General features: G+C 39.0%; 1 protein-coding gene across 1 annotated transcript in view; it reads left to right on the forward strand.

Moving 5' to 3' along the window:
* Positions 1 to 10,173: 10,173 nt before the first annotated feature.
* lrfn5a (leucine rich repeat and fibronectin type III domain containing 5a) overlaps positions 10,174 to 14,922 on the forward strand; it is a 66,598-nt gene continuing 61,849 nt past the window's right edge. Inside the window, exon 1 of the mRNA XM_063908176.1 lies at positions 10,174 to 10,266. The gene's annotated coding sequence lies outside the window, so the exon portion shown is untranslated. The remainder of the gene's footprint in view (positions 10,267 to 14,922) is intronic.

Genomic DNA, 14,922 nt, shown 5'->3' on the forward strand with positions numbered 1-14,922 from the left:
GAGTGTGGTGGGCAGAGATGGATGGATAGAAGGATATAAAGAGAAAGAGAGGAGGGGGGGGCAGTAGTCATAGGAATAGAGGGATGAGGGATGACAAACACAGAGATGAAAGATGTTCCAACTGGAGAGACCCCCACCACACACACACACACACACACACACACACACACAATATGCTGTCATCTGGTGTTTACATTTCTACACAGAGCTATGGGATATAAAAAGCATGATGTAAGGCTGGGAATGATGGGAAATGATTATTGTTTTCTCATGGGAGACGGCTGTCAGAAAAACCCAACCCAACATCTCTACTATGACATTTAAAAACATACACATTATATACAAGATTGAAAAGATATACAGCTGTGTTCCCATGTATTGGTCAATTGTTGGAAACATTTATTTAACAAGAAAAAAAAAGGGAAACGTTTAAACAGTCAATCTCATTTACCAGCCCACGGAAAGGTGGGTGTCAGGAAAAACCAAACATAGTTTTTCTAACATTTAAATACAAACTCAATGCAACATTGAAAGATATAAAGCCAGGTTGCAATCTCGGGTAACATTTATTTGTGTAAGTTATTTTGGTAATTTTTGGAGTAATTTATTTCAATAAAATGCGGTAGCACATTGTAAACAATGTCATTTATCGATTAGGGGCCACTCTTACGATCCATTAATCATTAATAGGTTATTTTATTAAAGTATTTATGAAATAAGGAGATAGAATACTTGCGTCCAATCAGCCAAGAGATTGTGTCAAAACAATATAATCTCACAGGTTTTATATAACATAATAATAAGGCAAATAATAATAAGTAATACTTTTCCTTTTTATTTTGGAACTAAATCCAAGTCTGTTTCTTTCCAAGTCAGTCAGTAATGCATGTTCACACTTCTGCAGTCTGATAATATGTAAATGAGCACTCAGGCAGTCGCTGTGTAAGTGCACTACATTCAAACAGCTGGTGTTTGTTGTTTGATCTTAGTAAGACGTACTTTTATTCATCCCCCTGGGGAAATTCAGGAGTTTATGCAGCAACAGTTAGAGAAAAAAAAAACAGATTCTCACAACGATCAAATATATATATATATACAAGTAAGTAACGATTTTAAAACAAACTGTTAGAACAAAAAATAGTTAAGTGGCCCCGTCCCGCAACTGGCTGGGGCACCTGCACCGTACGCCGGCGACCCGGGTTCAATTCCCCACCCGTAGTCCTTTCCGGATCCCACCCTAACTCTCTCCCCCACCTTCCTGTCACTCTCCACTGTCCTATCTGAATAAAGGCAAAAAGCCACCAAGAAAATAACATAGTTAAGTATTAAGAGGGCATATAAGCGTTTCGTATTGTTCAACATGTTTATGTGTGCAGAACAAAGTTCAGGTCAAAATTATTGATACTGCTGTCAATGGTTTAAAATCCTCTATGAACTAGTGATTAAACCTACAGAAAGGCTTGCAACTACTTATTGTTATATGTTTTAATAGTGCTGCACCATTCTTAAAAGATGACTCACTGTTTGGTCTGATAGTGCAACTGCGACTGATTCATGATAATGGAGATATTCACATTATTCATTTGCTTCACCTAAAGTACATTAAAACGATCAATCAATTTAAAGAGGATCTGTACCAATGAAGGAGTGTATAATACATGTTTGGAATACTGTGTATGTTTGTAAGCCAGGATATCTTTGCATCTCCGCAATACTTCATTTCAAATTGTACATTTAGCCTTTAAATAAGGAAAAGGATTAGGGCCAGATGTGAAAGCATATTGGGATCTGAACAAAAGTTCATTTCTTTCAGATCTGACATCAACTCTATGTCTAAGATCTAAGAAACAACTCAGAACCCTGAAACTCAAGTAAGAATTCTGACCTTAATCTCAGAATGTTTACTTTCCCAGAATTCTGATTTAAATTTAGGATTCTGATTTTTTTTTCTCAAAGTCAGAATTCTAAATCTTCTTTAATCTCAGAATTATGACTTCGATTCATAATTAAATGAAATGAATCATTAGAAATCTGGGGAAAAATTCAGAGTTCTAAGTTTGAGTCAGAACTCTCTGGGATTAAAGTCAGAATTCTTTTGTTTAACAATTCTCGTGCCTTCTTGGATTTGAGTATTGCACTAGTCTAATAACATTTTGTTTATTTAAGCAGACGGAGCCCCTACATTATTTGCATTGACTCCAGAAAGTTGCAGCTTTGGAGCTACGCTACACCCACGCCAGAAATCCAGTCATATTATTCTGGTTCACACTCTCCTGCACACTCTGAGTTGTGTAACTTCCATTGGTCACCACACCTCAGTATTATACATTGAGTGCATGTGTGGGAGCAGTGGCAGCACTAATGACCCTTACTCTTTCCAGTTGACTGTATATTATTAAAACCTGTAGTGTTTCTCTCTCGATGTGTAAAGATAACACAGATTGCAGTTTAAAGATAAACTGAGTCAGTGCCTTCTTTAATGTCCCTGCTGCAGTAAAGAATAAAGGGGTAAATGGTGATAATAAAATAAAGGCTTCCAGGCCAAGAGTAGTAAAGTAAAGTAGTACCGCTATTGCCTTTAAACAACAAAAACTCTTCTTCCAAATTGTTCCATTTCTGCCCCGTAGGCTTCAGGAGATATGTCATATCACTTCTTGTATTTAAACTGTGACACTGGATATAAATAACGCAGAAATATGTATAAAATGCTGTCACAGATGATGAAGATGATCCAAAAACAGATCAAACATGTGAGGAATGCCTCAGGTTTAGATGTCACAACACGTTTGTTGACTTAACCGGGCTCAACTTTTCCCTGATAGCTAATGCGCTACATGTTAGAAATATAGTGAAATGCTTCACATCCTCTTTTATTAAGTGTCTCTTAATGTTTTATGTTTCTCTTCATGTATGACTCACACACCATTACATCACATTACATGTCATTTAGACAATGCTTTCATCCAAAGCAACTTACATTCACTTCAATACCGTACAGGAACAATTTGGGGTTCAGAATCCTGCCCAACTCTTCGACATGTTGACTGCAGTGCCTGGGGATTGGACTGGTGGAGCCCATTTACTCCAGAGTAATAATATCATATTAATCGGTTACTGTCATATAACTGTTCTTAACAAATAATATATTTCAAGCGAATTCAAGCAATTTCCGAAAGATTTCCGGTTCCAATTTGTATGTTCTGCTTCTCCTGGGACATGTATCCATTCTTTAATGTTCAGAAAGCTCTGTATTCTTCTCTTACTGCCTGTGCAGCAGCACCTTTCTGCTCTGATTGGTTAGCTCTGTTGTGATTGGTCAACGGCATAGCAATGTTACGCCCTTTAGACTATCACATACAATGTGTTGGAGCGCTAGCCAATAGAAGTGAGTGTTACATAGTGATGTCACAATGTTTCAGAAATAAACAAATGAGTCCAATGGAGGGGTGGGTGGCTGGAGCTTTTGGATTTTAGCCTTTGCAGACAATTTACATGCATTAAAACCTATATAACACACACAGGAAAGGGAAAACCCCAAAAAGCAGAATAGGTCATCTTTATGTATTAAGAGAATATTCAATATTTTGTTATTCGGACACTGAGAAGTTGAACTAGTAAGCCAAATGTATATAAACTCCTATGCATTTATTTAATCTCAGAACACTGGTCACCTTTGGTTTGTATTCTGCAGAAATATTTATTCGAGCCCCTGTTTGGATAAAACAACAACGCTGAAGCTCCCTGCAACTTCTTTGAAGGATCCTTTGAAGAACTATTAAAGATGGTGATATTTTCTACACCTGATATTTTTCTTTACACCTGTACAAATATGTACTTGACTTTGCTCCTGTTTGTTTTGATAAGCTCTGAAATGAATAAAAGACGTGGCCATTAATTCCCTCCGTACAGTCCTGCATAGAATAGGAAGATTAAGCAGGGAATCTGCAGTACAGTGCACATTCAATGCAAACACACACACACACGCACGCACACACACACACACACACACACACACACACACACACACACACACACACACACACACACACTCACACACACAAACACATAGAGACACTATTCTCCTGCTTACTGACCTGTTTCAATAATTCAAAAGAGTGACTCGCTGGCTGCCTGGCAATGGGCTCTATCCATGGATCCGGTCAACTGTTTCACACACACACACACACACACACACACACACACACACACACACACACACACACACACACACACACACACACACACACACACACACACACACACACACACACACACGTACAAACTCTCACATATGCATACTGTTTGTACTGCTCTGCAGTTTTACATCCAAGCAGCTATACACACTGAAGAAGCTTTGATTCCATCAGGAGAATGTGTGTTTGTAGCTGTGCGGCATATTTTCATATCCAATGTTCCATACATTGCAGTTTTAAAACCAATGAGCAAATTGTGTTAGCCAGTGGCAGATAATTGGCTTTGTTCAGGCGCGCGTGCAAACTCAGTTTTGTATTGTCTTTGCACCTCTGGCAGGATTTACAGTGTGTGTTTGAGTGTGTGGCTGTCAGGTGATCAGTATAGTGTATGGCAGGTGTTATTATTTAAAGACTGGATTAAAAAAACTAAGTGCTTTCCATACGAAGGACACAAGCACATGGTTAACGTAGATAACACATGATACTGTATCCCCTTTTGGTTTAAATTAAAGATAGTATTTAGGAACACCATTTTTGTGGCCAACCATGATTTTTTGGGAAAGATAGAAACATGCTTCATCGGGCCCGATTAAAACCTCCCAAGCGGCGACTGAACCCCAGTAAGTGGGCTCTACGAATACAAATAACTGGTGGACATGTACCCAGATTTACGGCTGTAAGAACTTTTTCGTGCAATATCAACAGTTTCTTGCTCCTTGGCAAGGCAATTGTATTTATCTGGCAGCTCCCCTGTTACACGGTTTGGACTAAACCCTGTACAGTTCATTTCAACACGAGGCAATTCAAAGTGGTTTACAAGAATATAAGAAACAAGACAAAGTGAAACAGTATAGAACAGTCAAGAAAACACACACAAATAAAAAAAACTTGAATAGACTAAAACCCGTAATAAATACAAGAAGAGTTACAATACAGTGTCAGGCGTGCATAATTATTTGATTGGATTATAGCCAGCGGCAGACCTCCATATAAAATAAGTAAGCGTTGCAGTGGACCTATATTTTTTCTGGGATTTTTTTTTCAGATATATATGGAACATAATAACAGAACGCTGAATCTCTATGTTTAGTTTGAACTCTGGGAACGCTGTCTTGCAAAGCCTTTAATGTGATGCAGCAACAACAGAAGGTTAATGCAGTTCCGATACGGATGGAAGCATTATAAAGGCTGGAAGTACAAACTGGAACGCAGCAGTGAAACTAAATTGCAAATCCCACAGATTCTTTGAAATCAGAGTATTCTCTACCGTCTCCAGTGAAGACACACATTAGTTTATCCTCTGAGGACACAGCTAAGGGGATCACTGTTTGAGCGTGGTCCCCCCCTGCTGCTATCATAGTAGGACCCCTGCAGCACAGCATGGTTAATACTGCCGACCCTGGCCCGTGGAAAAATCTCATCAGTACCTCGACTTAAAACATTCACTAGCAAAATATGGTTGGATCGTTACAACCCTATGACTGATGTCATGTCGCTTTAATTGGTTGGTATAAAACATGTGTGTATCCAAACACTATCCATGCTGTGGGCTTTAAACTAAAGAACACACAATCCAGCAGATGTCCTGCGGCTCTGCAGCCTACTTAGAGCCTCTCATAGTTTGGAGTTACATAACACATTAAATAATTGAACGTGATTCTTTTTTGGGAGACATTTTCCCATGGACGCAATTGTCATTCCTGTTTCACGTGGGGATTCTTTGAAGCTTTTAACTTTATAAAGAACCCATGTTGAGTCAAGTGACTGCGGCATGCACCCCAGGTACCAGGACTCATTAAAAAATACAAGCGTCCCGGCAAAGTCCAGACTATTACTGAGTGTTTTCACCCTTAAGACGTAGGCTCATTACACAGCACCGGCTTTGTCTTCCCATTGGGATTCCAGCACAACATATATATGTAGAGATGTGGTGTGGTTTGTGCTCTCATGAATTTAATCAAGTTTTTCATTCTGCTGCCGTTGTCAGAAACAGCAGTTTGATGCTGACTGCACACAAATGGTTTCAAATAACAGCAGACATAGACGGTACATTTAAAGCATGGACAGGTGGAGTGGACGATATGGAGCAAGTAAAATATCACAACGATTTTATTTTAACCATATACCTTGATATCAATATGGCAACGATATAAGAAAGTTGACTATTAGTGCTTTTATAAAATATTTACGCATTGACATTTTAGAGAACATTTGTTGGTAATTAGATAAGATAATATTTACTTTACTGAACCCAATGTGGGACATTTTTCATCACAGCAGCTGTTAAAATCAAAACATTGCACATAATGAGAGTAAACAATAAACAAACACTAAATACAAACATCTCAAAATAGAAAGTAACATAGTGAAATCTGTAGACTATCGGTCAAATAAAAACTATGATGGGCCAAATTACAGCAAACAAACTATAACAGCAGGACCTTATTACATTAAGTGTGCAACACATAGCATTTTCAATATAAATGTAAATGTTCAATGTACAGTGGGAAGAAACATGATCAAATACCAATATTATAGTATATACTGTACATATAATATAATAATGTGGAAATAATGACTCGTGGTTCAAAGATTTTGGAATGGTAATCATTTTATAATAAGATCTTCGGAAAAAAACACTAATGCTAGACCGTTTGTTCAGCAGGGTAATCTCTATAGATTAATACCACTTTTGTTACTTCTGAAACATGAATGCAATGTATACAAGTTAAAAGCTAACGTGAGGTTATAAAGAACTACATTGCAATCGCATGGCTTGGCATGACCACCTCGAAGCTAAAAGCGACTCCTGTTAGCTGTGATGATGTTCACTCGTCTCATTTAGCCGCTTGTTAGCAACCACTCTTTTCTAATAGCCTACAAGGTTTGGAAATTCACTCAGGAAAGCTGTCAGATAAATAGAATTGCCTTGCCAAGTAGCAACATACGGAAGCGTATCGCTGCCACACACAAAAAACCGGAAAAGGCTCAGTATCACGTTATTTTGTGATAATGAAACAAAACCAAACGAGAGGCATAAACTAAATGCACTATGGCTTGTTTGTACGATTCGATTAAACTGTACTTTAAGCTTGGTTTGAGACATGGTGAGATCCTAAACTTATTGAGCACAATGTATGATATTAATATCAGTATGCATACTTTGAGGAGGATTTTGAAATGCTTGGGGTCATAGGCGGTGCGTGAGGCTCAAGTTTGGGAAGGCTAACCGACTGTTTCACCTGACGCTGCCTGGAGGACAACGTCATTATGAAGGCTACGCATACACACACACACACACACACACACACACACACACACACACACACACACACACACACACACACACACACACACACACACACACACACACAGACGTGATATTGTCACGTAATAACGTGAAAATAATATGGTAAAAACGTGAACATTTTCACGTAATTACGTGATACTGAGCCTTTTTTGTGTGTGTGTGGCAGCAATACGCTTCCGTAGCAACAAACTCTTGACGGTGCACGAAAAAAAGTCGTTACAGCAAGAAATCTGCGTTATTTGTATTCGTAGAGCCCATTTACTTACTAGTACTATCTTCAATTTAAACAAAAAGGGGACACAGCATCATGTGTTATCTACTTAACCATGTGCTTGTGTCCTTTGTATGGAAAACACTTAGTTTTTTTTTTATCCAGTCTTTACATGATAACACCTGCCATACACTATACTGATCACCTGACAGCCACACACTCAAACACACACTGTAATAACTAACCACAGACCTTATTTCAGGCATCTAACTAAAAACATTTGAGGGATTGGAACCTCAAGTGATATGAATGCTAACTCATTTATGGGTTTTAGGACTCATTCCTGTACCACTAATTGTAATTGATCTTTACTGTAGCCTATTACTTTAGACAGGTGAGACACCGTATGTCACAGGAGATTGACTTCTATTTTTCTGTTTGTGTCCATAAATAGCTGCCGCAACACAAATAGGGTGTAGAGTTACATAACGGCCTTGGACCAGTTTCTGCTGTGCCTGCAAATCCGTAGACCACTTTATCCACGTCTGTCGTCGTACTATGCTCTATCAGGTTCATATTCAGGGTGGAACATCATTTAAAATCTTGAAGGAGTTCATAAATAAACAACTGTTTGGAGAAGGCATAGACAATAATTAATTCAATAGATCAATATTTCAGGAAGCTGCGTTATTTGGCTGCCATGCATGTTAGAAACTGGGTTGTTTTCTTTTTGTTTCTTGTGGAGTTATAGTGGAAGTTATGCTCATGGCCTTGCTTGCAGTAAAGGGTGTGGCCCTCCATATGAACACCAATCAATCATTAGGCTGTCTTGGCAGGTTTGCTGACATACACGGTCTATTTTACCTCCATACACTTTTAGTTATGGCTTTCCCCGTGTCGCCAAGGTCATGTTGAGAGTGAATACTTTATAAATCATAGACTTTACCCACTTCATGTCAACTATCCATCTTTCTGTCTGGTGTTCAAAGTCAACTATGCTGTCTGATCAATCCAAGCATTACAGGCTTAAAATAACTTGTTGTACTCATGCCTTAATGCCAATTGAGAATAGTAATCCAATAGAAAGATTTAGGAAAGGTTACTTTTTCTGCACAGGATCAAACGGAGTGCATCTGATTGTGTTGCTCTCACCAGATTCCATCATCGGCTGACTGTGATAACTCTTTGTGTGTGTGTGTGTGTGTGTGTGTGTGTGTGTGTGTGTGTGTGTGTGTGTGTGTGTGTGTGTGTGTGTGTGTGTGTGTGTCTGAAAGTCGACACCACCACACTATTGATGTGAGAGCAATCTCCAACTCCCCTCTGCATCTATCTTTATCTCCTTCCGTCTTTCTCTTTTTCACTCTCACATCCATCCCTCTCTTCCTCTATCTGCTTTTTATTAATTTGCTAACAACCCTTCCTGTCTCCCCCCCTCTGCCTTTCACTGTTTCAATCCCAATGCTCCTTCTTCATTTCATTACCCGCCCTGTCCTGCCTGCTCACCCTCCCTTCCACCTTACTCTTTGCCCTCATTCTTTTCCTCCTTGCCTCATTTTGATCCCTCCATCCTGCTGGCTCAGCTGGTATAGAAGCACCCTTTGTTTCAACCGTGTCCTCTATCCTTTGAAGGAGAAAAGCTAGCGACTGGAGGGAGGGAGGGATGCGGAGAAGACGTGAAGCATGGACAGGGTAGGAAAGCAGAACATCCAACTGGGCAAATGGAATAAAAAGAAAGAAACTGGTGGGAGGAGGTATGGAAATGGGGAATAGGACAGAGGAAGGAAGGAAGAGGGTTGTCTTTGGATCAATGGGAGGGGTTGTTCAATTCATCACATCACATCCACTACAACAGCATGTGAGGCCTGTGTGTGGGGGATCACCTCAATTTGGTTCAATAATGCTTAGTTGAAGCGACTTTGTTCTCAACCAAAGGAAAGAATATTTTAGCTTTCCAATTATATAGTCAGGATTAAGTTTACCCTAGCGAAGTTCACCTTTGATGTGCTGTTAAGTGAAAAGGTGCAAATACAATAAAAATGTAACAGGTTGTGGCATTGAGCCTCTGATGGAGAAGAATAGCATGGAAGGAGGAAGGAAGGTTATCTCTGGATCAATGGGAGTGGTTGTTTAATTCATTGACATCCAGTTGAACAGCATGTGTGGCTGATTCCCCACCACTTGGTTCAATGATGTACAGTTGCAGTGCTTTTGTTTTCAATTAAAGGCCCAAAGAAGTTTACTTAAGAACAAATCAAGCAGTACAACTATAAAGTTAGGGTTAAGCTAACCCTAACCGTAGCAGAACACTTTTACTGTGAGGCAGTCCAAGTTCAAAACACTAAAAATGTAACACGTCTTGGCATGAAGAAAGGGATTGACATTGTGTGTTGACTGATTGCTTTCTGAATCCAACAATAACACATTTTCTTCTTTATGTCCTATCCTTTAGTTGAAAACAGAGATTCTGGACCTTTACCCTCATCTATGATGTTATAGCCGTGGTAACATGTGAATCCTGAAGCAGAGTGCTATCCGCTTTTACATCTCTGAAGGTAAGGTCCTTTTAATTCCTTTATTTTTCTTGAAATGAATGTGATTAAAGGATCGTTAAATCACACTCTCTTGATGTCTGTATGCTAAGTACAATACTTTAACTCTGCTGGCTTAGATTAGCATAAAGTCTGGAAACAGGTGGGAAGAGCTAGCATAGCTGCCCAGACTAAACTAAATCCAACTTCCACACCCCTAAAACTAACTGAATGAACACATTGTGTTTTTTATCTACACAAGTAACCAAAAGGCTAGTTGTTTCATGGGAAGTTTTTTGTACCGAACCAAGAAACTGTTTCAGGACACAAACCCTTATAAAACCACACAAGGTATTTCTGTAAATGTAAACTTATTTCTTACAGTATTCTGCTCAGGGTTCTTGTATTAAAGGTTTCCTCGTGGGACTAAACTCTTTTAGACGGCACTCTGGCACTCACTGGAGTTTTGAGTTCATGTTGTCAAGGGAAACCGGTCAGTCTGGGTCAAAGCAGGCTACCTTAATGGAACCAGAGATCTATTGGAAAAAGGAGATGTAGTGGAAACTACGTTAGCATTTGGCTCTGCTGACATTGTTTACTTGTGGAAACCTGATAAGTGTAATTCAGTTCTCTGTGAGTTTGGCATGCAGATTGGAGCAGTCTGATTCTGCATCTCTTAACTCCCCCTGAATGTTTTCAGGCAGAAATATGTTAGCTTGAAGAATTCACATAGAATTTTTCTTCTGGCAGAAATCCAACACTATCCTCCTTAGCCCCCGACACTCTCTGCTGACTTTTCCCTATTCCTCTCTTCAGCAAGCTGATCTACACTTCTAACCTCTATGTCCCTCTGGGCTGTGGCTGACAGCTGAACTCAGCTGTAAGAGACAGCTGCAAAGTAAAGATGGGCAAGGTGAAGGGTGGAGGGATAGGGGGAAATGAGAAGGTAGAAGTTGGTTTTCCAGAGAAAGGTGTCCGTCCAAAATCCTTTTATTTGTTTGTTTTTTTAAGAAAAGACCAAACTGAAGCATTCTTAGACTGAACAAAAGTAGTCCGAGTACAGATCTTTGTGGAACTCCAGATTCAGTGTCCATGTATGGACCTCTTTCTGTCTGTCTTTCTGTCTTTCTTTCTGTCTTTCTTTCTGTCTTTCTGTCTTTCTTTCTGTCTTTCTTTCTGTCTTTCTTTCTTTCTTTCTGTCTTTCTGTCTTTCTTTCTTTCTTTCTGTCTTTCTGTCTTTCTTTCTGTCTTTCTTTCTTTCTGTCTTTCTTTCTGTCTTTCTTTCTGTCTTTCTTTCTTTCTGTCTTTCTTTCTTTCTGTCTTTCTGTCTTTCTGTCTTTCTGTCTTTCTGTCTTTCTTTCTTTCTTTCTGTCTTTCTTTCTTTCTTTCTTTCTTTCTTTCTTTCTGTCTTTCTTTCTGTCTTTCTTTCTGTCTTTCTTTCTTTCTTTCTTTCTTTCTTTCTGTCTTTCTTTCTTTCTTTCTTTCTTTCTTTCTTTCTTTCTGTCTTTCTTTCTTTCTTTCTTTCTGTCTTTCTTTCTTTCTTCTTTCTGTCTTTCTTTCTTCTCTCTTCTTTCTTTCTTTCTTTCTGTCTTTCTTTCTTTCTTTCTTTCTGTCTTTCTTTCTTTCTTTCTTTCTTTCTGTCTTTCTTTCTTTCTTTCTGTCTTTCTTTCTTTCTTTCTTTCTTTCTTTCTTTCTGTCTTTCTTTCTGTCTTTCTTTCTTTCTGTCTTTCTTTCTTTCTTTCTGTCTTTCTTTCTCTCTTTCTTTCTTTCTTTCTTTCTGTCTTTCTTTCTTTCTTTCTGTCTTCTTTCTTTCTTTCTCTCTTTCTTTCTTTCTTTCTTTCTTTTTTTTATCAGACCAAACAAAACATTTATAGACAGAACAAAAGTGTTCTGAGTACAAAGCTTCTATGTACAATTGTGATACATGGTGTTAATTACAGATACATCTGTAATCTCTGAATCTTCCTCACATTTTTTAAAAACCCAGTGGATTACTTAAAGGGAAAATTGATGATAAGATACATGCGATATTGTTAGTGTGTTTGTGTGTGAGTTTTATACATTTATAACAAGGCCTCAGGCACATTAGAAATCGGCTCTGACCCTAACAAATCTCACACTTCTGCATATAAAGGCTGTTTGCTGAGATATAATCATGGCTGGAGGTGGAAGCTTCTCACAACATATAATCCAGTGCTCAAAGGGTTAGACAAATCAATGAGCTGGGTGTGTGAGTTTTTTATTCAAGCCTTCCTCATTGGTTATGATCATCATCAACAGCTTTAGCTCTTCATTAGAGTATTTTCACAATAAAATTAAAAATCGCAAATATAAAACGGTTTATAGTTCTGTGGGTTGTATTATCCTTTAGTCCACCACAGGCTTGTCTTCACTATACTTCCTCATATTGTCACCACATGTCCCAACTAGACCTGCCATGAACTGTTACATTTGTGACTTGTAAACATTGGGAAATCATCAGCTCTAAGAACACTCAAAAGGACAGTTACAATAAGCAGGCAGATAGGAAGTAAGGCGTGGAGAGAGTCACAAAGGTCTTACATGGTATTGAACACTAGCTTTCATTCGATCTATAGATGTATTGATTATTCAAATCAATAGGAAAATATTCAACTACTATTTTAACAGTTGATTAAGAGTTAAATGAGTTTTTTAGGCAGAAATGACAACCATATTAAACTACATTTCTCATGAGTTTAGCACCATTAGTAAGACACAACATGGTCATTTGTTTATCATGTTCTGCTATTCTAACAACTAGGTGAGTAAAGAATCAACGTGAAATGAATCAGCAGATCAATGACATCATCAGGATTGTTCGTTAAAGCTTTGGAAATCTAGTTTGACAGGCAAACTGGTAAAGGCACTTATTATCCACCAGTTTGTGCAGCAACATACAGATCAATCCAATAGCCAGGGCTCTAAAAAAGTACACATTTGATGGTGCTAAAATATATAAAGCATGTATTTATTAGTGTGTTTCTTGGCTGATAATCATCCGTCCTGTGAATGTGCAGACACCGAGAGTGAGTGAGGGATAGTAGCTTCAGGGAAAAAGAGAAAAAGAGAGATGGGAGATCAAACACTAGCCTCTGTTTGTTTTATCTCCTCTAATGAACAAAGTGCCACACTTGCAATGCTTTGGAGTTCACTCAGAGCCCTGCACGCCGACAGGGGAATTCAACCCGCAACCCTTACAACTTCTGAGAACTTGAGCTAATGCTCTCATTAGAGCTATGTCACCCTCGTGTGTATGAATGTGTGTGTGTGTGTGTGTGTGTGTGTGTGTGTGTGTGTGTGTGTGTGTGTGTGTGTGTGTGTGTGTATGTCTGCTGAAACCTTCAACTTCTACGCTAAACACATCAAAGTCATGTCTCCTGTCCCCTTCTCTCTTTGATGGATGGAGAGAAAAAAGGAAGGATGGATAAAAAGGGTGAATACGGAGAAAGGGATGAATGGAAGTTGTAAGGAGTTCAGAATGGATTTCCGGAGGTGGGGGTGGAGGGCATACGTGAAGTGGAAGTAGACGGATGAAAGGGGAAGATGGATGGGTTGAACTTTCCGTCACCTTCTGCAGAGATGGCCCTTTAAGGTGCAGATTTAGTCACATTTTCACAGCACTTCTAATCCTTTTTTCTTCTGTCCCTGCACTTTGAAGAGAGCCATCCCTTTCTATGTTTTCTCCCTCTCATGCACTTTTAACATTTTCCTTCTGCTTCCATGGTTTCTCCTTCTCTCCGATCTCAAAATACCTTCAGTTTTTTTGATACATCTCTGCAGGCTCTAGCTCTTTTTGAGTTGTTTGTCCAATTTTCATGAATGTGAATCTCTGGTACCCCCTCAGGAAATAGCCTCAAATTTGGTTAAAAAAATGCCAACAGGATCGCTTACCTATTAGAGCTGGTGACTCATGTGGTTTCCAACCTGGAGGCTATCTCTTGTGGCATCCCCTTAAACTTCTCCTTTCAAATCTGTCACTCTGATAAAGCATATTAAAATATCTAAAAAACACTTTTTAAGGTACACAAAGTGTTTTGTCCTTCACATGTGGGGTGTTGACTGTTGTGTTGTAAAGCAACATGTGAAAACCTCTCAAGTTTGTGTTAACCACTCATGTTATTTCAGGCATCCAACCACAAACCTGTTCTTAAAGAATCTTGACTTCACCAGAAGTGTTAAAATGCTGACTCATTGTCTGATTAAAGGACCTCCAGCACCACTACCACTTAAGAATGAATTGATTAGAATGTGGTTGCCCAAGGTCAAGGACAAGGTGACCTTCAATACCATTTTTTGGTCCATAAATCAAAGATTAATGAGGTAATTATAACGTAACACAAGTCTGTAACAGGCTGAAGTAGGCATACAACCGAAAGGTGGCCATTTTAGTTTTTTCTTTTGACGCTAGCCTGTTTCCCCTTTAAAGGTATTTTCCATTTCACATTCAGCCTCACATTCATCTCATCCTCTGTTCCATTTCCATCATTTGCCCACTTTCAACCTCCTCATTACCTCATTCTCTGGCACTCTATCAGTGTGTGTGTGTGTGTGTGTGTGTGTGTGTGTGTGTGTGTGTGTGTGTGTGTGTGTTCTCTCCCAGAGAGTTGAAAGACTGGAAATCCCTTGGGGGCAGTTTGGCAGTTGACACCCGCTGAGCGG

This window comes from Eleginops maclovinus, chromosome 19 (genome assembly GCF_036324505.1).
Source record: "Eleginops maclovinus isolate JMC-PN-2008 ecotype Puerto Natales chromosome 19, JC_Emac_rtc_rv5, whole genome shotgun sequence".
Lineage (NCBI taxonomy): Eukaryota > Metazoa > Chordata > Actinopteri > Perciformes > Eleginopidae > Eleginops > Eleginops maclovinus.